The sequence below is a fragment of the Triturus cristatus genome, chromosome 1_2, assembly GCF_964204655.1.
Source record: "Triturus cristatus chromosome 1_2, aTriCri1.1, whole genome shotgun sequence".
Lineage (NCBI taxonomy): Eukaryota > Metazoa > Chordata > Amphibia > Caudata > Salamandridae > Triturus > Triturus cristatus.
The window spans coordinates 1,013,545,960-1,013,571,583 of NC_140580.1; the positions used below are offsets into that span (position 1 = coordinate 1,013,545,960).

Here is a 25,624-nt window from a genome sequence, read left to right on the forward strand (position 1 = left end):
CAGCAGCAAACACAACTGCTGAAACCACTCGCCCCCAGTCAAGAGATCCGGGTTCAATCCATCGTTCTTTTGCTCACTATAGCACCCAGTTTGGACTCAGCCATATAAAACTCAGGCTTGAACCTGCTCCTCATGGGAACCGTCCAGCCCGAACTACCAGGGCAGGTCCTCCCGGGACCAGGAACAAGCATCCTAGGTCTGGTTTTGGGGATTTTCCCCATATCAGCCAGGCTAGATTGGATCCAGTGGCATAGCGAGCAATAGACCATTGACCCCTTGGGGCGAACATAGCAAACACAACAAGATGATGGATGTAGTGCTGAAATTTGTCAACCACTCACCCCCAGTCAAGAGATCTGGGTTCAATCCATCGTTCTTTTGCTCACTATGCCACCCCAGTTTGGACACAGCCATATGCAAATCAGTCTTGACCCTGCTCCTCATGGGAACAGGGTGCAAGGAAAAGTTTCAGCACTCCGTCCATCATCTTGTTGTGTTTGCTATGTTCTTTTTATTGCCCATTCCGGGTAGAAAACTCAGAAAATCCAGAATTCTGTGAATAGCATTTAGAGTGGGCATATAGTGAGCTCCTGAACCACCAGCTGCTGCCGCCTCTATGCCAATGTCCCATATTCACAAGGTGGAAGGTGTGCCACTGGTTGTATGTCAGAATACGGCGCACAGAAATATTGTCTGAAATAATATTGTGTCTTAAAAATTATTTAACATAGAGATAGAGATTCAACCACTCACCCCCAGTCAAAAGATCTGGGTTTAATCTATCGTTCTTATGCTCACTATGCCACCCAGTTTGGACACAGCCATATGCAAATCAGTCTTGACCCTGCTCCTCATGGGAACAGGGAGCAAGGAAACGTTTCAGCACTCCGTCCATCATCTTGTTGTGTTTGCTATGTTCTTTTTATTGCCCATTCCGGGTAGAAAACTCAGAAAATCCAGAATTCTGTGAATAGCATTTAGAGTGGGCATATAGTGAGCTCCTGAACCACCAGCTGCTGGTGCCTTTATGCCAATGTCCCATATTCACAAGGTGGAAGGTGTGCCACTGGTTGTATGTCAGAATACTGCGCAAGGAAATATTGTCTAAAATAATATTGTGTCTTAAAAATTATTTAACATAGCATTTTCCCATTGGGTGTATTATTAACTCCAATGGGGCCACATTTTTATGAATGATATACAGAAAACACCATTTTATGTCAGATGATATCCTGGCAATGAGATTCTGGTACAACACACTGCATGGATACTACTGCTACCTTGCAATGAATATCATCGTTCAGGGGAGTCAGTTTCTGATCGATGGCTTGCCTTTCACAAAGCATCGAAAATATAGGCCTTACACTTTTAAGTGCTGTCTAAGGCATAGGCATGGAGGTCATTGTGGGGAAAAAAACCTGTTATAAAGAGAAGTTCATGAGACAGGGAAGTTGTAAGAGGTTTATTAAAGCAGGACATCCACCATCCCATTCTCGTCGCCAGTGTTATATAGTGAAATCCATAAGACAGGTAAGTTATGAGAAGTTTATTAGCGTAGGACTTGCACCATCCCATCCTCGTTGCCAGTGTTATAAAGTGAAGTCCATGAGACAGGTAAGTTGTGAGAGGGTTATTAGAGCAGGACATGCACCATCCCATCCTCATCGCCTGTGTTATAAAGTGAAGTCCATGAGACAGGTAAGTTGTGAGAGGTTTTGTAGAGCAGGACTTGCACCATCCCATCCTCGTCGCCAGTGTTATAAAGTGAAGTCCATGAGACAGGTAAGTTGTGAGAGGTTTTGTAGAGCAGGACTTGCACCATCCCATCCTCGTCGCCAGTGTTATAAAGTGAAGTCCATGAGACAGGTAAGTTGTGAGAGGTTTTGTAGAGCAGGACTTGCACCATCCCATCCTCGTCGCCAGTGTTATAAAGTGAAGTCCATGAGACAGGTAAGTTGTGAGAGGTTTATTAGAGCAGGACATGCACCATCCCATCCTCGTCGCCAGTGTTATAAAGTGAAGTCCATGAGACAGGTAAGTTGTGAGAGGTTTATTAGAGCAGGACATGCACCATCCCATCCTCGTCGCCAGTGTTATAAAGTGAAGTCCATGAGACAGGTAAGTTGTGAGAGGTTTTGTAGAGCAGGACTTGCACCATCCCATCCTCGTCGCCAGTGTTATAAAGTGAAGTCCATGAGACAGGTAAGTTGTGAGAGGTTTATTAGAGCAGGACATGAACCATCACATATCCAGTCAAATGAGCAGCTATCAGAGTCTCCAGTGCAATGTTAAGGGTGACAGTTGGGAAACATAACAGCACAAACATCAGTGAGCCTCTGTAGGCAGATCCAGACACTTACAGACACGGACACATACACACAAGCACACACACACACACAGTCAGCAGATGGTCACAGGAATGTGGTGGTAAAGGTACGAAAGGACAGGAACATGCCATGTCACAAACAAACACAATCACAAAGACCAGCACATAAGACAAAAACACGGTCTAAAGCATGAGTATAATCACCTCCAGAGTCTAGAATGTGCTGGTACAATCAGTGGCGTCACTATGGGGGTGCGGGGGTGCGGACCGCACCGCGTGACACCCTCAAGTGGGGTGACACCAACAGGGCCGGTCAGGGGCCGGTTTTAGGGCGGTGCGACCGGGTGCCACCGCACCGGGTGCTGGCTTCCTGGGGGCGCCGTGTTTGAAAGTTTATTATGCTTTTGAAGCACCTGCTGCAGCGTTTCTTTCCGCCTGCAATTACCAGGCCTCACATAAATGTCAAGATAACTGGTGTGATTAATTATCTTCCTGGAGAGAGATCAGTGTTTGGTAAAGTTGAGGTTTTGACTTAGGTGAAGTTAGTGCAGAGGGTTAATATGCCTGCTGCAAAGAACGTGTGCCAAGTAGATTACAGAGTGCAGATCAGCAGGTTACTGCTTTCAAAAGAGACATCTTTTTGTTGCAATTTATAACTTAAAGTCCTAATATTCAACAGTGAGCTATTAACTTTCATCCTAGAACTGCATACACACCTCAAAATATACATTATTAGAACATTGATTAATGTTGCAAAAATGGTTAATTTGGCTAGAAATAGATTCTTATTATTAAAGGAAACTCCCAACTATGCGGTTTCTTTTTCGACTCTGCGTTTGTGCTTCTCCACACCAAGCACTATACTGCCTACCAGTATGGATGTCATGTGACTCCTACACTTTCAGTCCTTTGGTTTATGTATCATTTCCTATACACGGATTTACACACCTATGATTGATTGTCTCTGTGTAATGTGTGTGTGATGCAAAGTGCTCGGACAACCTACACTGGTATGAGTGGCGCTATATAACTAATTCAATGCATCTGAGAGAGTGTGGTTATGGTGACTTGGTCACTGTTAAAGGGTGCTAGTGAGAGAATCCGTGGTGGAGGTGGTCATTGGGGGGGCGTCAACAAACATTGTCGCACAGGGCGCCACCAGCGCTAAAGCCGGCCCTGGGGCCCGTGTGCGCAGAGCAACCTAACCTTTTAGGAAGAGGACGTGCCTGTGCGCAGTGCACACTGTCTCCTCTCCTTTCTTTTATTTGCTTCCCTGTGAAATGGATCCAAAAAAGAAAATCACTTTTGCTGGAAATCAATGTCGTATTTTTCTGACATTTAATTCCAAAATGCAGCATCAGGAATAAAAGTTTAAAAATATGAAAAATAAATAACTAAATAAAGTAAGACAGAGTGGTAGCAAACTGTCCAGATTGATTTTTATTCACACCCAAACACATTAGCGCCACTTTTACAGAGTTTGCCAGTGAAGCGCTATTTTTGTTGTCTTGGCTTTGTTTTCCCTGGGCTTGGAACTAGTGCACCAATCCTGGAGGTACTGCAATGTGAGGATTGAAAAACAAAATTTGTACTGCTGCTCTGTATCTAGGGATGTTGTCTTTTTTTACACCATACTGCTTACGTTTTGTAAGGATATAAGCAATGGCCATTGAAATGGGTCCATTCAGGGCCCTGTTGTCATGTCCTTAACTTTTCAGGCAAAAGCACTCACTGATTTCTGAACAGTGAGTGTAAAAGCGTTAAGGTAACCATGTTGTTCCTGCTTACATTTCACATGGTTTGCAAAATGTTGCATTCCCTATGATTGTTTGCTTTTTCCAGGATGCTGTCACTTTTTTTTGTAGGCCACATATTGCTCTTGCCCAGTGCGTAATTTAAATTGAGCCGCATCCAGGTGTTTATAGCTGGCAACAATTGGGCTGTAGTTGAAGGTAGTCTGAGTTTTTCTCAGTGGGGCAGTATGGTGTTCAGTGGGGGAGAGGATGTGGCACTATGGCCAGAGCTGCTGAATTTGGAACTGGGGAACCAGGTTCAGCCTTAATAACCAGTCCGCCAGACCACTCTCCTGAGAGAGCACTATCTCATGTTAGACCTTAGAAGGCTTCGCAAGACATTAGAAGCCCCGGTGTCGTAGCACCAGCAGGTGGACCCTAGCATGACAAGTGTAGGTTAACCTTCAAGGCTTGTCCACCACTATTCATACTGAAGTTCACCTCCAGTTTTGCGGCAGGCCTATGAAGCAGTACACCCTAGAACAGTGACCCTGTCACTGAGATCACAGGACCCTTGAGAAGGGCCAGCTCTAGGGCGGTGCAACCGGTGTGACCGCACCAGGTGCTCACTTTCGGTGGAGGCATCATTTTTGCAAGTATATTATGGTTTTAAAAGCGCTTGCTGCCTCCTTCCTGGCCTCCAGTAATTTTCGATAACAATAAAAATGTCATGATGACTCTGGTGATTAATGTTCTTCCTAGAGAGAGATCGGAATTTTGTCTAATGGAAGATTTTACTCATGAAAAGGTAGCTCAGAGGGTTAATGTACCTGCTGCAAAGAACATGTATCATGCAGATCACAAAGTGCACATAATGTAAATAGGCCAGTGGGCTACTGCTTTTGTCAGAGAGATCCTTTTGTTACTTGCAGTTTATAAGTTAAAATCCTAACATAGAACAGTGAGCTATTAACTGTCATCTACTCCGCAGCAACACAAGTCAAATTTGTATTAACTTTTGATACGTTTGAGCAACAAACAATTTATTAGTTTAAATGGTGAGATCATGCTGCAGATCTTGCATTATGAGGCAAATATGGCAGAGCCATTATTATTTAGAAAACATTTGCAAACTAGGATTTTTAGCAATTCATGTTTGAACTGCTGTTTTGGTAAAGGGAGATGTGCTGATGACAGAAACTCCATGGCTCGGAGACAAATGGCTTGTGCTTCCACATTTTATCGTATTTGGGGACATTCTGTGATTAGAAGCATATGCCACTTTGTGAACACATTTTACTGTCAATAACTCATTATAACCTTAAATAATCATGTGTATCCATCGGTTGATAAAACTGGGCAGTGAAACCAAACAAATACAAAAAATTGGGATGTTTGCGCATTCTGGCCACGCCTCTGGCTCTGCCCACTGATCCAATCCTTGGGTTATTCCCGCCCTTTGATTCTCCGCCCACAGTTCCCCTACTTTTTTTCCCCCACTTCGACCACTGATATATCGTGTTGATGGATAGTGGGAACACCACACCAGTACAAAGTACCATACCTATGATATTATAAATTCCAATAAACTGTTGACTAGCAGGTAGCCCACTGTACAACCTGATTAATGAATCATTATCACACTGTTGTTAACAGGCACATTTTGTAAATATAGGACCTACATTTAGAAACGTTACTAAGGATTCTGTATGGTCCCGTTATTTGCCAACTGTGTCCACTGGCGGACTCGGGGCGGAGGAGGTCCATGAGGTAAGTCGTGAGGGGGTGACACCATGAGTTACCCGCACCGGGTGACACCAACCCTAGTGACGCCACTGGGTACAATCAAATCTCTGCGCATAGACACGTGTAAACCAAGAAGAAAATGGAAACAGAGAAATACGCTCAGAAACCTACACATGCACATTCATAGTCACACATAAACTGAACACACGCCAACTTGAAACACAAACACCACACAAAAAATGAAGACTTGCAAATATAAACACATTAGAAATAAGCACGGCATAAGTGAACACACTCCTACACACTCCTACACTGGTATAACTGCCACAAATTCTAGGCTATGCACGTACAAACAAACAGATAACTGCAGAAAGAAAGCAGAACAGGACAAAAGTATGCTCCAGCACATTATTGTACGCACAATCTTATACATGATCATCAACACTGCAGCATGTACAAATAATACTACAAGACAAACGGGCAGTCTGACACACAACAGACAATACGAACGCCGCCAATACAGCTACGCACAGACATTAGGGTATAAATACACACAAAGAATAACTTATGCACACATTATTTTATATACGATTGCCCACAAATCATCATAAATGCAACAACAAATAATACACAAGACAAACACACGTCCACATATACATAATGGTAGTTTGCTCCCAAAAACACACACACAAAAATAGCTTCAGGGACAAGAACATCAAATGAAGAAAAAAACATAAACATAACGGTGGCCAGATGCATGTACACAAGAAAACATGGCACCACCGAATAGCATGTTCACACACATACACACTCTCGTACACAAACATAACTGCATACGCAGAGGCTCATGCAGGTAGAGGCTCGGCTGGATCGGGCCGGCCGTGTTTTAGATGGAGCGGTTAGTGAGTGAGTGTGTGTTGCATCATCTCGTATGCCAGTCATCTTTCCTTCCCATTAGTATCAAACTGCCTCATCAGGTCTTAGCAGAACGAATAAATTGCAGCAGCGGTTCTCCATCACGGTGCTTTCGTGTCTTTTTCGTGTCTTTTTAGGCAAATTACAGAGCTTTGATGTCCCTCTCACCATAATGCAGCATTATATTTTTCTACATTATGCATTTGATGATTGTTGTTGCCAAAACACAGTGGTATCAAACACCTTAATTCATGCGAAAGGCATATCCAAGAGGAGGGGAGAACTCTAATAAATTATGTTTATTAATAATGTTTTTCAAACTTCTGCACAAAACGGTCAAAATGTACAGGGATCATAAAAAATATACAGAAACTATAGTGTAAATGGGCATGGTTTCAGTTTGAATGCCAAAATGCTATAACTAAATTTCGCTAAACAACATTCAGTAGTTATAGCAGCAGTATGTTTTCATTTAGTGCTTCATACCACATTTCTACTGTTTCTAAACACTGTAAATAATAGGCGTAACTGTTACCTACCATTCTTCCTGTTTTATCTCCAATCTGATGTGTAAAATTTGGAATGGAGAGGTAATACTGCACCCAGTAAATACATCACTTTTCGGTATCATTTTGTGGGAGCAGTACTACCCTCCAAAATGTAGGGGTGTGTATGTATACTGGCCCCCACCCCCCCCACACCCATCTCTCTGCACAGCCCTTTGAATCCTAGGTCTTGGTCCCACTCACAGACCTCGCATCAAGTCCATCTGTGCATCTTTATGCCCCTGCCCTAAAACATCTCCTCTATCCTCCTTTGATATTCCTGGTGCCAGGGCTCCTTCCCTCACAAACCCATTTTCAGTCTCCTTGCATTCAGCCTATATATTCGTTTCTTGGCACTCGACACATCTTTTTGGGCATCTTGAGGACAGAGCCTCTGACCGTCCACACATCTCTGGAGGCATGAGGAACCTGAGAATTACAGATCAGCTTTATCTGGAATCGGGAAATGTCTGCTCCCACAAAGCTACCTCACAGCCAGTTTCTAGAACAGCTTGCGATCAGGAACTCAGTTGATCGGAGAAACTCTAAAAGACCTCATCGAATTATGCACAGGACTAAAAATCCACCTGTTTAAAATCATCCCGAGTTAATCTCCTTCACTTTTGCCATGTTTATTTCTTACAACTAACTTGCTCTCCTTTTAAATCTCTTACTTTACCCCATCGCCAGTGGCGTAGGAAGGGGGGTGCGGTGGGTGCCGGCCGCCCACGGTGTCATCACTGAGGGGGGTGAAAAAATGGCAAAAATATGTGTTTTAAACACATCTTTTTGCCATTTTGTCAAGTCTGGGGTGACAAGAAATTTTCCGCACTGGGTACCACCTGACCTTGCAACGCCACTGCCTAACTCCACACACATACCCTACACATCTTTCATCTACTGAAGACCTCTCACTCACAGTTTTTCTTTCTCTTTCCTCCCGCTTATTATTATCAGTATCTCAGTCTTCTTCTAATCCCAGTTATATCTTCCTTGAATTATTTAGTCCCACCCTAACTCCCTTTCATCTCTCCATGTCATTGTTTCCTGTTACTGCTACCCCGCCTCTTTATATGACTGAGCTTTCTTTTCAGATACTTCCACATCAAGTTTCCCACTTATTGATTTGTCCTAAACTCTCTTCCTTATAGGTTCTCTAGCACTCCTAATTCTTAACCCTTCTACTTTTCTATATTCCTCCCCTCTCAGTCCCTCTGTACACCAGCCCTGTGTATTCTTTATTCACTATTCTCTTTGCTTTTTTGATTTTATGCCTTCCTTGGTTACATGCAATTAAATGTAGGGAGTTAATCCATCCCCATGAATTGTTATATTGTACAGTGCACTTGTATGGTTTAGTTGCGCTTTAAAAAAAGAAATATCTCCACTTAATCTCACTCGCCAGATGCCAGTGCTACTTTATCTAAAAGGCACATTTCTAGTCAGTGGACCTTACCCTTTGTGACTCCTTATAGGTACAAACATTTCACATTTATTCTCCTATGAAGTATTTCTATAGGATATGCTGCATAACAGCATGATAGTGATGTGAGTATTGATGATGGAATGATTACATAGGAGGTGAAGTTGATTTATGATGAATGGGATAATACGTTGGAAGTACATTACATATACACTGTGTATCATTTTCATCCACCCAGATTTTTCGCTTTTAATCATCTGTTTTTTGGACCTTTACTTAACGCAAATCTCACTACCTGAGTCACACTCATGGTAATTTCACAGTAACAGGACTTCGCATGTTTAGCATCAGCGTGCACCTTTTAAGATAAGGCAGCTGCAGCAAAACTAGGTTAATGGGCACTGGGCTGATTACATGTGAACACGCGTGCACATGCATGTGTAGGCTGCGCAAGTGAGCCTACCATTGTATGCAGCCCAGTAATTGGGCACAGGTAGCCTGGCGCTGAAGGTACTCTGCCAGAATAGGTGCTAGCATAGGTTAGGCCATATAATATTAGTGACCATTCATATATAGGTCAGTATGGTTTACTGAAAAATCTGTAGTGCTTCACTGTATTATAGGTGACATCTGCCTTAAAGTGCAGTTTTGCTCCACTTAGACCTACACACTCTAGCCAGGTGTCAAACTGGGATGAAACATGCATCCCGAGTTTGAATATGCAGGTCCCAATAACATATGTGTTTGTCTTACAGGTCATCAAGTATTGTCATATTTCACCGTGTCAATCACTGATAATTGCTCCTTTTGTATGGAAGACAGAAGGACTGCACTTGCTGTTGCGATCTATGATGAGACTCATAAGGGCTGGACCTGCTTCCACGTGCACCCAGGACTGAGAATTCGACTCCAAGGATCAGTTTGCTCACTTCCTGTTAAGCTACAGGGATACAAAAGCTGTGAGAAGCCCACTTTCCTGAAGAGCCCAGGTGACCAGTTCCAATTGGACCTGCCCTGGACCCTGCTGTTGGCTTCTGGTGGAGTAAATAGAAACCCTTTGTCAACTTTTTATTCAAAGAACCGGTGGGAGATCAGGACTGCCTTCGACTTTGAATTGCTGGTCAGATCCAACTTGCTGGTGTGCCTCACTGAAGGAGATCTGACTCCCAGAAAGGATTCTATGGCCAAGCGTAGAGGGCTTTAGCCAGAGTGATGCTGAGCCAAAAATGATAGATGTTGAGGACTTTCTGGGCATGGATGTTGGAATTCTTCTGCTCTGAGCTTTCTCACCTTAGTCCACAACCACGTCGGCATCCCGCTCTTCAGCAACTCGCCATTGTTAAACCCAGACTCAGATCCAGCTTACAGCTGGCCCCATTGATGATTTGTCAACAACCACTTTTTATTCAGAAAAATATCTATGTCTGAAAGTAACTCTTTGATCCGGACCTATCAGGATTCCATCGTGCTCTATCGTGGTTTGCCTTAAACCATATCTTTGTCCCGGTCCAGCGCAACCAGTTGCCTGCAGTGCACTTTTTGGCACCAAAATTCCATTTATTTAATTCTTTTTTATTTTAGTGTCATTTTGTTCATTAAAATATTCTCTCTTTGCATACATTTGACTAGGATTTTTATTGAGTTATGTTATAACTATTTTGGCACTTCTAAATGCTTTACACAGTTTTTTAAGCTAAGCCCAAGTTATCTGTGCCATAGCTACTAGGGATTGAGCTCACGTTTAAAGTACTGATATTTCTGCTGGACCTAACAAGAATAGTGACATTGTTACGTGTGATGGACTACCATCCACCCCAACTAATGTTCCACTTTCTCACACACTGCATATATTTAAGTCACAAAGGTTCACAATGAAGGCATGAGGAGAGGAAGTGGTTTGCCCATAATCACACAACTTCAGTCAAGAGTTGAGACTGGAATCAGTACCTAGGCCTCTGAGGGGCCAATATCAGCAGCTTATCTACTCAACTTAGTGTTTAATTTGAGCCAGTGGTTTCTAGTGCTCCACACCTGCACTTAATTATCAACACCTGGGCTTGGAACAGTCTGCCACCTGGTGGAGCTGTCTGTCTCATTTAAAGATGAACACAACAAAAGTTGTTTATTAATTCAATATACTTCAAAAATGACTATTGACTGCTGCCCAAGCCATTGTAATAGCTTTGGGGACCTGAATTGTCACACTTGTAGCAGTGCGATGATTAGAACTTGTTTTAGTATTGCCACTTGCAGTGCTGGGAGTAACAATGTGTGGTGCAAACTGCAGTGGCCTCCTGACGAGGGCCCCAGCACTTGTTTTTTTGAAAGTTAAGCTCAGTCTCAACTACATATATTGCCATATACAGTCACTACATGCGATTGTCCTGCTACAAGGGGCAGGGAAGCCCTGGCTGGGTGACAGTGTGAAAGAGTGAATTGGGCTGAGCTGCTGCCGTGAACAGACTAGACGTTCATGTGCAGACCACATGACTGTTACTTCGGCTCAGCAGAGTGGCCATTAATTCAAATTACTGCCCTAGTGTGTACAGTCAGTGCTGCCAGCATATGTTCACAGCTGCTGCTAATGCTCCCCTGTCTCCAATCAATCCACACTACTCCCTAATGCTACACTCCATTCATTCCGTCTCCTTAATCTGGATATTTAGGCAGAGACTGAAAATATATATGTGATGTTGAAAATGTAGGGCTCATTAGAAAAAACAACAACAAATGTTTTGCGAAGAAATTACACAGCAGATTAGGACAATCCCCCTTTGAAGACTGCCATTAAGATGAAGAACAAACTCCATCACCCTTCGTGATACATCCATAAATAAAGAGTAGGAGATTCATCAATGACAATACAATTAGGTCCACAGGGAGTGCATGGATTGTATGGAAAAGAAGATGGAAAGGCCAGCTTTCCCACTGAAGTGAGCCATAAAGAGACCTTAAAAGGAAAAACGTATGATTGAGTTGGCAAGAATATGGGATTCCCCTGTGCTTTTTAGAAAGACACCTCCAGACAGTGTCTTGTGAATGAATATGCATAAAAAGGCCAATATTTCTCATCTATAAGAAACTAATCACATGAAGTCATTTGTTATACTAATTACTTGCTATGGACACACTGCAAAGGTATTTGACTCTAGGCATGTTCCTCAAGAGTTGATGCTGAAGGAGGTGGTTCAGGATGCAGGAGAGATCCAGGAAGACATAGAAAAGGAGCTCTGCCTGCTAGTTATTAACTTGGGTGGAATCAGAGGGCTGGGCAAAAGCCGAGGGTCTAACCCCATCGCCTGACAGCGTCCTCCCTCTGAATAATATTGCTGCTGTAAACAAGATCTTTGGAATGTTGGCCATCATTGACAAAGGTTTGGTAGGATGTTATATTTTTTCGCAATGCTAAATAAGTGGAAGGTACCATGGAGGGGAGATGATACATTATATATGTTAACAAAGAAACACAATTTTTTTTCACCCAGTACGGACCTTCTATTTAAATGCACTGGATTGGATAACTGAGGGTAAAGACAAAGGTGCAAAAGAATCTAGAAGTTAACAGATTTAAGTCACAGTGTAAACTATTTATTGGCGGTGCACTATTTGTGGTAGATTCTAAGGTTTTTCACTGTGTTAGAAATGTAGAGGTTGATGTATTCTCTCTCAGGGGTTTCCCACAATTGTTTTCCACGAAATTAAGAGCACTGGTCCAGATGGCTGACAAGAGGTTACATTTTCAACAAATGGATACATAGCTTCCCGATTTCAGTAAACACGTTTCATGTGTTGTATGAACTATACACCTAATTCAACAATCATTTGTTGTTGATTGCACATACTAGGATATCTTAGTAGTATAAAAATACTAAGGATATAGGGTAAAGATTCAAATATCCATAACACTGCCCTTAAAAAGAACTCATATCTGAACGTTGGGTTTAGAACAATGCACATATTATATAAACATAAAATTAACAATAAAAAATGAATTCGCAATTTATTAAAAACATTGCCATAACAATCCCCTTTAAAGATAAAATGTGTCCCTCGAGACCACAATGTGCATGTAATCTGTACAATATTAATCTACAGTCTGTTGTAAATACATCAATGCACAGTTATGAATATAATCTTCATCCAAAAGCACTTTACATCATGTCAACAGTAATCTGAAACATTTGTCAACACAACTTTTTGGTGGCGCATTTATTTATGCTGTCCCTTCAACAGGGAAAAAAATCATGAATTTTTAGGGCAAAACTCCAGTTTTTGTTGTATGTGTTCAAGCTAAAAGGGTGTTCTAAAACGGTTATTTCTGTAAAAACCCATTTCATATAAATGATATAACTTAGTACATATATATATATGCAGGATTCAATCTTCATGATATAGCTCTACAATGAAAAAGGTATCAGCCATCAAGGAGCAGTATCATAAAGATGCTTGCTCTTCAAATGTGAAATCTTTTTTTTTTTTTTAAATGATAATAATTTCACACAATTCCATAATAATGGATGAGCTAATCTATTCATCCCTCGGTCCACTCACAAAAATTGCCAGTCATACCGTTCAAGTTTCTTCTCTTTACGAGCGTTTCATATTGTGTGCATTGCTCTAACCCAGACCTTCTCACAAGAGAGCTCATTGGGGATTGTGTTATTGCTGTCTACACTATCTTCAGGGCACAGTTCAAATGAGAACTAGAGTACTGACATTCTATATAGCAGACACAGACGAGAACTTGAGGAACCTGGGCTCTGGAACTAAGCAGGCTCAGAAGCAAGCAGAATATGAAGTTTAATTGCACTGTTAAAAGGGAATGTCTGTGTTTTTTTACCCGCTTATGGTATTTTTCAGCGCATAAAGGCAAACATTCTGCAAGAGATCCCCCTCATGAGTATTCAAAATCCTTGTTCCACACCTGTTTCTACAGAATGCTCAGCCACTCTTCGCTTCAGATTCCTCAAATGTAAAATCTGGAAATAAGATCAGACACTCACCAGATACAGAGTTTAATTTAAATTTAATTTGTCTTCTTTTAATATACAATTTTCTTACTTAGAGCCTTTCTATACAGATCATTTATAAATATATCCAATCACCTCCTTACGTTTCTGCATCAGAAAGGAGAAAACAACACCATGACCGGTTTTGAACCAAAATGTTTCTTTATTTTGTCTGCACCACAAAGTGCAAATGTGCATTAGACTGCTGACTCGTGTGTGTGTATATATATATATATATATTACCTACTGGCGGTCGCTAGTAGGTAGTTATAGTTAGAACCTAGTTTCCATAGGAAATGCATTTTTTGATTTGCTAATAACTTTGGCGTCGTTTGACGAATCTTTGTGACATTCTCGAAAAAAAGTCTATTCAGGTCAGCTCCTATCCTGAAAGTTTGGGGGTGATTCGTGAAGCGGGGGCTGAGAAAAAAGGGGGGTCCCAAAACTTTTCTCCATGCTAATTTCCATAGGAAATTTTGCGACGAGCTACAGCCCGAACTGCTGAACGGAATTACCCCGAATTTGGCAGAAAGGTAGAGCTTGGTTCAGAAAGCGATCTTTTTTTTTTTTTTTTTAAATGGTGGGAATCCATTCAGTAGTTTTTGAGAAATTCAAAAGATAAGAGTCAAAAAATCATTTTCCCATAGGAAACTTTGAGCAAGGCTACAGCCGTACCTACTGAACGGAATTACCCCAAATGTGGCAGAAAGGTAGTGCGTGGGTCAGAAAGCGACCTTTTTTTTAAATGGTGTAAATCTGTTCAGTTGATGCTGAGAAATTAGAAAAATAAAAGTTTCGATATCTGGGCGGAGCCTAAGTGCCGTGCACGAGCTTCACTGTGATTGGCTGCGAACACTCCAAACCAGGAAGTGTTGGCAGTCATCTTGTTTGTCGGTAGAAGCGAGTCACCAGAAAACAGAGAAACAAAGGTAGAAAACAAGAGAAGGGGGCAGGGTAGAAACACCCTGACATCACTGATGACACTGATTACATCATACACATGAAAATCTGATGCACCTCCTCACACTCTAATATAACCTTTGATACGTCCACTCTAAAATATAGAGTATCATTTTCAAAACCATCGACACACCAATACCAGTTACTACATACGCACTCACTGATTCCTAGGTCTAGACACACATCCACTCATTCACCCTTACAGTCCCTCATACATGAAGTCACTCATGAATACAACACTATCATATGCACTCATACACCTATACAGACACTCACACAGTGCCAATCATTCATGGAGTTACTCACACACCTTGTCAGTCACGCAAAGAATCAATCACACTTCCATTTACTGACGTATAGAGTTATACACCCAACAGATCACTTATTCAAACAGAAACAAACACATAATTACTCTCTTATACAATCACTGATACAAGTAAACACTCATCTATACAGCCACTCTCACAATCACTGACTCTTACATATAGTCATTTATATACTCTAACTCTCACATACACTGCCTTTTACATATGTAGTTACTTGGACATGTACCACTGAGACATTCATTCACTCAGTAACACACCCATACACACACTGACCCACCCATAAAGATGTTTCCACATGCACTATTGAACCCATACAGCCAGTGAATCAATCACTCAAACATGTATGCACACACCTCCCACGCACCCACACACACACTCGGGCACCCATACTAATACTCTGGCAACTAATCAATAACCCATATAGACACTCGTGTAGCTACTAACCAACCCATGGAGCAGCTTATACAACAGCAGACAGACTGATACAGACATTCGCACAGTTTAGTCACTAACCCATGCATTCAATAAGAAACAGATAATAACTCACTTAAACAGTCAGTGACGTACCTACTAAATCCTCCATCCAGACACTTATACACCCACTCATTATTCAATACACCTTGGCATATATATAAAACATATTTAAACTTTATAGAAACACAGTCACTGGATGATGTCATCAGTGATGTCATCAGTGATGTCATTTGAGATGTCATCAGTGATGTTATCAGTGATGTCACTGACCATGTCATGAATGATGTAATATGTGACGTCTTCAGCAGTGCATTGCGGGGTGCGAGTTATAGTTAGCTGAACTAACTATAACAGGGGAATTTCTATGGTTTTGTACGAGTGAAATGTCCAACTAACTATAACATGTCTGAAACCAATGGTTTTTTTCAGTGAATATATATGCATTTCAACTTTTACAGCCTGCAGGTAATTTTACTCCCTCTGAGGAATTGGGGTTTATAATAGAGGATCGCCGTCACACACCAAGGCAGCGACTTCCCCAGACGAAAACAACGCAGGCGCAACAAGTGCCGCAAACAGAGGCGCAAGCAGAGGAGGCAGGAAAACGAGGGAGAGGGAATGGCCCCAACAGTAAGAAATGAGAACGGCACTGGAAATACAGTGATAGATTTGACTGAGATCCAGTTAAATGCCGCTGAGACACAGTTACTGGCACTAGGACTATCTTTTTAAGCATGTGCAATCTTGCATAGACGTATTTAAGTTCATACGTAAATTGAAATTGATGAAACATTTTAGATTAAACAAAGTTAGTGAAACAGCTGCTAACGTTATTGTTGCAAATCAACCAAGCAGAATTCTACAAACAGCAGACATTTCTACATTGAAATCTATGTATGCATTGGCAGGGCACATAGATAATATCAGTGTTGACTCACAGGAAGTTCTTCAACAAATGGGCATTGAAAGCGGCTGTGCAGCAGCAAGCCCGTTTCGTCCGCCATCTACATTAATTTCTCTGATGCCTAAGGACGCAATAGATACTTTCAGTGATTGCGTAATTGAGGATTTGAAGAAACTGAATCAGAATATTGCACAAAGAAATAATCAGAGAAGTTATTCAGAGATACAATACTCTAAACTGTGGTAAATAATTTAATTACCGGGACTTAATTTGATACAGAAACATAATAAAATAGCTCAGTAAATAAGAGGCAGAATCCGTGGTATTAGAGGTTCGGAATGGGCTTTATTCCAATGGTCGATTATAATCGGTTGCTCCAAGTTCCATCACCACGAAGGTTCAGGAAGTGAAGTACCTACGTTATTGACAATCAATCACTTTTATACAATAGGCATTACAGTGAGGCAAATACAAGAGGCGTAACAATTGATAGTGTGGATAATATATTTGTGCGTAGCAAAAATAGGCGTAACTGGGTGTGATGAAAGAACGTCATCAGATGTGATGTCATAATAGGGTGGTTCTATGAAAGAATTTCGCAATGTCAGCAGAAATACTTGGCAGAAATGCGCGCGCAGCAGCATGACGTGTGGTTGACGTGCAACTAGGGGGTGAAGGGGACTTGACATTTAGCTCTACATGTGGCGACAGAAGTCTGGAGGGTCAAGTCAACCTAATCCCAAATCATATCTAACATCCTATGTTTAAAGAACTATGTTATCCAAAAGAGAGGTCTCTTAGAGTAGAATCTTATTCTATACTGACTATACTGACTGTTAGTGCGTGTACAAGCGTCTAAGTGTCTACACTAGATGCGTGGGTGGAAATCTTCCATAGTAATAGGGCTATGAATTACTTGCATAAAGACAGAGAAGCCGAGCCCTTGCTCGGTAGCTGGAAGAATGTTTACTTAAACTACTAGACAGGAATGCATCGGGCAGGGAACGGAGCAGATAACTTCGAAGGTGAAATACAGGTTTTGGCAGGCAATAGGCTGATGTCAGGCTTCGTGAGCCGCGCAGGGAATGAGACAAAGTTCATGGTCACAGATGCAGGCTCAGACTAGAGCTTTCAGAGGCAGAAGGCAAGAAGAGTTCGGTGACAGAATCAGGGCCTACTTGCCTGGACTGTAAAATGGCATAGGTGAACCATATAAAGCCGGTGGCCTTTCATACTTAGGAATGGAATATCCGACCTATTCATGGCGGATCTGAAAGAGGACATGTTAACGGTGGACGCACATGTGTTTGCGTCTTCATAACTGGAACTGGAGGGAACATACATGTACTTATGATTCATACATGAAACCGTTGGGGTCCAAGATAGGGGACATAACTGATCAGAAAAATCCATATTTCCACATTCCCTCCTTGTCCCCTACTTGCCCGTTAAGAGATATCAATCTTCATCAATCCGTTGATCTGTTCATATAACATCATTTGTTCTTCTTTCTTCTTCCGGGATGAATGAAATCTTGGTGGTGGAATACACGATGTGGCACACAGACCACAGATCGCTGGTCCACATTGTAGACATAGACAGCAACTGAATAGTATGAGAAGGCCAATACCTAGGAAAGATAGGACCTTCCATCCAAAGGTAGATAATACACTCCAAAACCAACCGGACCAAGTCCAGGTGCCTGGATTCTGGTGTATCTGGCTTACAATCTTATGAAGGCGAGTTATGGCTTTATATACAGATGGCGAATTTTCTGGTATGAAAATGCAACAGCTTGATCCGATGACCCTACAAGCTCCGCCCCTATCGGCCAGGATGACGTCAAGGACAAGACGATTTTGAAGCACAACAATCCGCATAGCAGACTGCTCTTCCGTTAAATTGCCTAAGGCGGAAATAGTTTTGTTCACTACTGCTTCAAGGGTTCTAGTTAATCTACGTATCAGTTTACTATTAGTAACGGTACCTATATAGGGAAAGAGACCTTTATTGAAATCTGTGTATTTTTCCCATGCTGTTTCAGTGTAATCGACTATCGGGAGATCTCTCCTTACTCTATTATATACTAAATGAGTATTTCTGTGATAATCAGGAGGAGCTAGGAAAACAGGTGGCAAAAGGAATCCAATGTAGCAAGTACCATCCCAATCTAGAGGCAAACGTACATATGCCGTCTGACCACATATGAAATAGGAATGGCGGGAAGCTCTAAATGTAGACTTGCCTTGATCACTAAATTCTACTACAATGGTGCATCTACTATGGCCCATATGTATGGAACCATTCTTTCTTACACACAATTCACCTTTTACTGGAAATATTGACATAGCGGGCAAAATTGGAGTAGCTTCGGATTCGACATTTAGGATCATAAGATTAAGCGTAAAATTACCTAATCCATACACTTCATTTTCTAGATCAGTTCCTGTCCTCTGGGAAAGTCCCTCCTTGTTAGGATAGCAGACCTTAAGCAAAACTAAGTTCAAATTTCCCCATACCCAGTTATCTTGATAAACTGCAGAATTCGAATCTAGAGAATTAATTAAACTAAACCATGCTCCACAGGAGCCGTTGTGTGTGAACGGGTATGGAAAGAGAGGTAGAATCCCTTTATAATTCTGATAGGGAGGGAGTCGGCCACATATCCAACAATTTGTAGCATTGCTAACCTGATGGGAATGATGTAACATACTAATAAACGTGTTATTGCGCAGCGCAAATCTATAAGACAACTCAAGCGGAGGTAATTCACTAAAAGAATGTTCAGCAGTAATATTATAAACGTGTCTAGAAATAGGATAATATATGTGCAACAATATACTTGCAGTAATTATTAAAAGACTTAAGGATAACAAAATTAATAACGTCACTATGCAATGACTACGCAGTGATTTACAGTACGCCTGTCGTTTCAACATTTTTCGGGTGTGTTTTCTATTCAGGTCCAAGGGATACATGTCAGAGACAATTCAACCGCTTCACCTTGGAGAGGACTTAAACAATCAAATTGCTTGACTGATTGGACCTGAGTTTTAGTTTATAAAGTTCGGAATTACTCTTTTCAACAAAAGGAAGTTTTGAGTCAATGGGTGAAGGCACACAAGGTGTGGTATTCACATCCGACTGTAGTCCATGAAATTTCTTGATATGACTTGAATGAATCCAGCCTTTCCTGCCCTCGATCTTCACGGCTGTCCTTGTGGTGAGCAAAACCAGCTGAGGCGACTTCCACCTAGGATCCAGCTGAGTCTTTCGATCAAAGTTCCTCACTAGGACCAGGTCGCCTGGAATTACGTCATGGGGCTTCACCTCAGTGTTGTCAGGAAAAGCTGCAGCTACCTGTGAACGACAAGATTGTAGTGCAGACATCAAGGAAGCCAAGTAATCTGTCAGCATATTACAGTCAATATCAGTTATTTTGCGTGGTATGGGCGTCCCCCACATATTTGGTGGTCTGCCGAAGATCACCTCATACGGGGATAGCCCTGTTCGAGAGTGTGCTACCATTCTTGTGTAAAAGAGTGCAACTGGTAACGCTACTACCCAGTCGACACCTTTCTGTCTGCATATTTTGGACAATCTAATTTTCAGGGTTTGATTATGTCTTTCTACGAGACCTGCTGCCTCGGGGTGTCGGACACAGTGGAATTTCCACTGATAGCCTAACAAAAGTGAAACATGTTTCATTAATTCGGATGAGAACGGCTGACCGTTATCTGAATAGACAACACGTGGTAAACCGTACCGTGGGAAGAATTCTCGAACCAACTGTTTGGCAGTAGTCGGGGCAGTGTAATCTGAAACCGGGTATGCCTCCGTCCAACGGGAAAGAGCACAAACAACTACGAGAACATATTTGAATCCTCGACATCGTTCCATCTGGATATAATCCATCTGGAGGGCTTCAAAAGGGTGATCAGGAGGCTGAAATCCACCCTGTTCTACGGGAACGCTTTTTCCTGGGTTGAACTGACAACAGATCATACAGGTACGAACTTTTTGTTTGGCTGCTGCTCGTAAATGTTTGTTGAACCAAATGTGTTGAATGCTGTCTAGCATAGCTTTTTCTCCTAGATGCGCTGGACTATGTACAGTGTTAATTATAACCTGGACCATTGAATCAGGAAGGAACCACACAGACTTTTCCTTCATCAACCATCCTTGATCCGTTTGGATCCCTCCTAATTCAGTCCATTTCTTTATTTCGTCTGGTGTAGCATGTGTCTGTATATCAATTACGTCAAGAGTAGGATCTTTAACCGTCATACAATGTGTTGGCGTCGGGACTATTGTCTTTGTCATGTCGGATGTTTGAGTTTGAGCAGTCTGTTTAGCTGTTCTGTCAGCCAGATCATTGCCTTGAGAAATGATATCAGTAACTTTCGTATGAGCTTTACATTTCATAATTGATATGGCAGTTGGTAGATGTATTGCATCTAATAAGGCATGAATGAGGGGTCCGTGCTGAATGTGGGCACCGTGGGAAGTTAAATAACCTCTCTCTCGCCACAGCACGCCGAAGTCATGTACGACTCCGAATGCATAACGTGAATCAGTGTATATGTTGACTTTTTTATTTGTGGCTTGAATACAGGCTTGTGTCAGAGCGATGAGCTCTGCGGCTTGAGCTGACAAGGTATTTATGCAATTTGTTTCAATGATTTCAGTACTTGTTGTGACTGCGTAAGCGGCCACTAACTCTCCTGTACTTGTTCTCATACATGAACCATCTACATACAACGTCAGGTCTGGGTCTGACAATGGGACATCGGTTAAGTCTTGTCTGGGTTTCGTCGTGATTGTAATAACTTCAATACAATCATGTGCCAGTGGGTCTGTTCCGATCACAGGTAAAAGTGTGGCAGGATTCAATGTGTTACAACGTCTGATTTCTATATGTGGCTGAAACAATGTTAATTCGTACCCTGTAAGTCGCGCTATAGTCAAGTGTTGTGTTTGCGTTCTATTCACAAGAACCTCTACTGCATGTGGTACTTGAACTGTCAATGGATGTCCTAACACTATAGCATCGCTTTGTCTGATTGCTAAAGCTGTTGCTGCCACTGATTTCAGACACGCAGGCAAAGCCTGAGCTACGGGATCTAATGTACTAGAAAAATAAGCACATGGTTTGTGTGATCCTGCTTGTTCCTGTGTGAGTACTGACAAGGCAGTACCTTCACGTTCTGTAACAAAGAGTGTAAACTGCTTATGGTAACATGGTGTTGCTAAAACAGGTGCTTGACATAAAGCTTTCTTTAGGCTTTCAAAAGCTTGTGTATGTTCCTGGGTCCAAGGGAGAACAGTCGATATGGCTGCCTCCTGCGTTGTCAACTGAATGAGTGGTTTTGCTAGAAATGCATACTGAGGGATCCACTGCCTACAATATGAAGTGAGGCCTATGAAAGCCCGCACCTCCTTTTGTGTCTTGGGTATTGGCATGTTAGCTATTAACTGAATGCGGTCGGGTGTAAGCTGCCTTCCCTCCTTGGACAGCGAGTGTCCAAGATAAACAACTCGCTGGACACAGAATTGCAGCTTAGAAGGGGACACCTTGTGCCCCTTTTCGGCTAGAAATTGTAAAACTGTCAGTGATGCTTTCTCGCATTCGGGTTCGCTTCTCGCGGTGATCAGCAGATCATCGACATATTGAAGCAAGGCAGTGTTAACTGGCATGTGGATACTGTCGAGTTCTCGTTTCAGTGCTTGGCTATAGATGCTGGGGCTTTCTGTAAATCCTTGAGGTGCGCGTGAGAATTTAAAACTACGTCCATTTAAACTAAATCCGAACAAATATTGGCTTTCCGGATCTATTGGGACGCTGAAAAAAGCATTCTTGAGATCAATTACAGTAAAGAATGTTGCTTCGGAATCAATAGCTGTCAGTAATGACGAGATATCTGGGACCACAGGGAATTGTGGCACAATGCATTTGTTTAATTCGCGCAGATCAATAACCAATCGATATACTGGCGGGGCCTTCGGATCTGTTCGTTTAAGAATCGGAATTATCGGTGAATTACATATATTGGAGTCTGTTTCCACAACCACTCCTTGGGCAATAAGCTCGTCAATGATTTGCAGTAAAGCCACTACAGCATCTGGTGGTAACTTGTATTGTCTCATTTGTGGTAGTACCACTCCTGCCTTTAGTGTGACTCGATATGGTGTAACATTCATGCAACCAACATCAGTAGGGCCTTGTGCCCATAGATGTGTAGGTAAAGTCTGCAGTCGGGGATCCATGTCTCTAGACACATAGTGACCTTTAAAATCACGTAAAAACAATCTTACTCCTTCCGGAGAACAACATATTATAGCTCCTAGAGCTTTCAGTGTTTTTATACCTAACAAGTTTTCTGGACATGATTTAGTAAGCAGTAAATCTGTAGTTCGGGTCAAAGGTCCTATCGTAAGTGGAAGAGGCTGTGACACTTCATTAACAATAGGTTTTCCTGAAAAACCAAGGGAAATATTCTGTGAGCCTGAGAGGGGTGCCCCTGGAACTTCACTACGTTTTATAGTTGTTCGACTTGCCCCTGTATCGAGTAAAAATTTTCTGTCTTGGCCTAATAATTCACTATGTACATAAGGTCCTTCTTGGTCTACAGGGACCTCGATAAGGGGTAAGTCAACTTCCCTCTCTAGGCTTGTTCATGCGTATCGTTGATAATCAGGATAGTCGTACTGTGCGGTCTGGTACAGTTGTCGTGTCGTGGTTTGTGTGGCAGCAACAGGCAGCGCTGGTGCAGCTGGCACAAACTGTATAGACTGTGGTGGAGCTGGCATGGACTGTGCATGCTGCAGGGCTCCTTGTTCATTCTGATCCTGTCTGGGTGGCCGTGGTCTTTCTTTTGTATTACCTATGGCGATATTATGTTTCAAAACTGGACAATCGTGTACGTAATGACCTGGCTTTTTACAATAGTTGCATGTCCCTTTTACAGGTCCTGTTGAATCACCGGAATGTGTCGTACCCTTTTTATGTCCTTCAGCTGGAACTGTCTGGGAGACTAGCATTTTCATTTTCGTGTCTTTCATGCGTCTTTGTTCATGTTCTTGTTCCTCTCTAATTCTATTGTGATGGTACTGTAACATTTGTAACATTTGTGATGGAGTGTTACCTTGCCAGGTACTCTCGAATTTTAATACTCTATTCTTCACTTGAGGCAAGGAATTTTCTACCAATTTTGTCACAAACAGATGTGGGTATGATTCGCTACTTGCTTTTATGCCACTATTTATACCAAAACATTTTTCAAATCGGGCATAGAAATCACTAGTGTCTTCATCTTGCTTCTGTTTACAGGCTGAAATTGTACCCCAATCTTCCTTTTTCGTAGTTAATAAACGTGGCAGTACCTGTACTAGTAAGCCTGGTAGTGCTTTAGTTTTATCCCCAAGTCCTGCTCCTGCAGTTCGGGCCTTTTCTTCTGCTTCTAATGCTGACCATTCTATCTTTTGGTCGCCTACCTCCCACTCTTTTTCCCTGAGTTTTTCATAAATGCCAGCAGGCATTAATACCTTTAATATTGTCATAATGTCGGGATAGGTATACTCTCCCATGAGTAACATGTCTTTAATTTCTCGGTGGAAACCCGCTGGGTCTTTGTCATGACTGGGTACCACTTTCTTCATTTCTAACAATTCTATTTTCGATATGGGCGTATATACAAATACGCGTTTAAACTCATTGTCCTCGCCTTTTATTGGGTGCACTTCTCGTAAGGGATTCTGTCTGTCCATGTAATACGTGGTTCTTTCCTTGATGGGCAGTGAGACATGGTCGGAGCATACGAAAAGAATGTACTGTTTTCTTGATTCTAGTATTTCTTTAATTAATTTAGTACCTGAACCTCTCCATCTATTCATGAGTAATTCAGTCAATATATCAGGCAAGGGACCAGGATCCGAATGCTGACTCTGATATAGTATAAGGAGTTGTTGAATCATATAAATCCCAGCTAAACGCTGTTCATCTGGGGTGAGATTCAAAAATGTGTGTGCTACTGTATCATCACCATACTTTCCGGGACTGTCAACCCAATGGACGGCTGACCTGGCTAATTCTTGTTCATCCATAGAATCGAGAAAATGATAACCCCTTCGTTCTCGGAGTAATTTGTCAGCGGCTTGGAATGAATGCTCGTTAGACCTTATATTAATTATAGGTGTTAGGGAATTCCTGTTATTATCTGGACATATCGAACGTATCGGGTCAATAAGACATCTAATACTATTACAAGATCTTCCTCTACCTACATAGGCTATGGTGTTTGACTGTCCTGTGGGCAGTCCTGATCCTTCCTCCTCGCTTTGTTCGAACTGGTCTACCGCTAATCTTTCCTCGTGTAGGCGTTCTATTTCTTTACGGATCTTTCGGCACATGGCTATTATACAATTTTGCTTATCATGTCTCCCTTCTGATATATTCTGGCTCCATCTGGTAAGAATTTGCATTGCTTCCGGGTCTACCCCCGGTCGGTCTTGATTTCTGATCACACAATTTATAAGGAAACGTAACAGTTCCCCCTGTATCTCCACTTTCTGGTATTCCATAGCTCTGTTAATACATTCAGAATCTCTCCCTGTTTGGACAAAATGGTATATATTATCTAGATGCGCAATCATTCCTGGTAACTTCCCTAAATACACCGCGGCTCGTCTGATACGTAATGATGCCATGATCATTTCGTCCTCTTTGCCGGGCACAGGGTCATATCTACAATCTACAAGAAGTTCCTTAAGCGTACGGGCATTTATGAGTTTGGAGGTACGTGAATGTGCTGACTCTTGAAAGGTAAGTTTATTTATTCTGGGTGGCGTAGAAAAAATGTTGGTAGCACCTCCCGTAGCCCCATCTGGGGTATCGGGCGTGAAAGGATTCGTTGAACGTGATACAGCAACTATAGGTGTGGACACAGCTATAGAAGTAGCTGTAGGAACAGATGTAGAAACAGATGTGCTTGCCGGAACTTGTGTCAGGACTTGTTGCTGTAGAGATACGGATACTGGATCTTGGCGTTGAACCTCCCTGGCAGGTGGTCTATGTGGGGCGGGATTAGCATACTCGGGAGCTGCGTCATCTAAATACGAGGAAAGAAAAACATCTTCTGCGGTTCTAGGATGCCCCTTAGGATGTACTTTTATTGGAAATAATGGGGGTGGCAAGTCTTTTGGTATTTCCGGAGTAGCCTTAGGTAATCCCTCGGCCAGAAGGGGATACATCCCATTCATAAGGG

General features: G+C 42.1%; 1 protein-coding gene and 1 long non-coding RNA gene across 2 annotated transcripts in view; one reads left to right on the forward strand and one right to left on the reverse strand.

Moving 5' to 3' along the window:
- Nucleotides 1-10,304, forward strand: part of LOC146868600 (uncharacterized) — a 28,976-nt gene extending 18,672 nt beyond the window's left edge. Inside the window, exon 2 of the long non-coding RNA XR_014966303.1 lies at nucleotides 9,444-10,304. This is a non-coding gene — a long non-coding RNA (uncharacterized LOC146868600). The remainder of the gene's footprint in view (nucleotides 1-9,443) is intronic.
- Nucleotides 1-25,624, reverse strand: part of WHRN (whirlin) — an 822,559-nt gene that overhangs the window by 725,464 nt on the left and 71,471 nt on the right. The window lies entirely within an intron of this gene.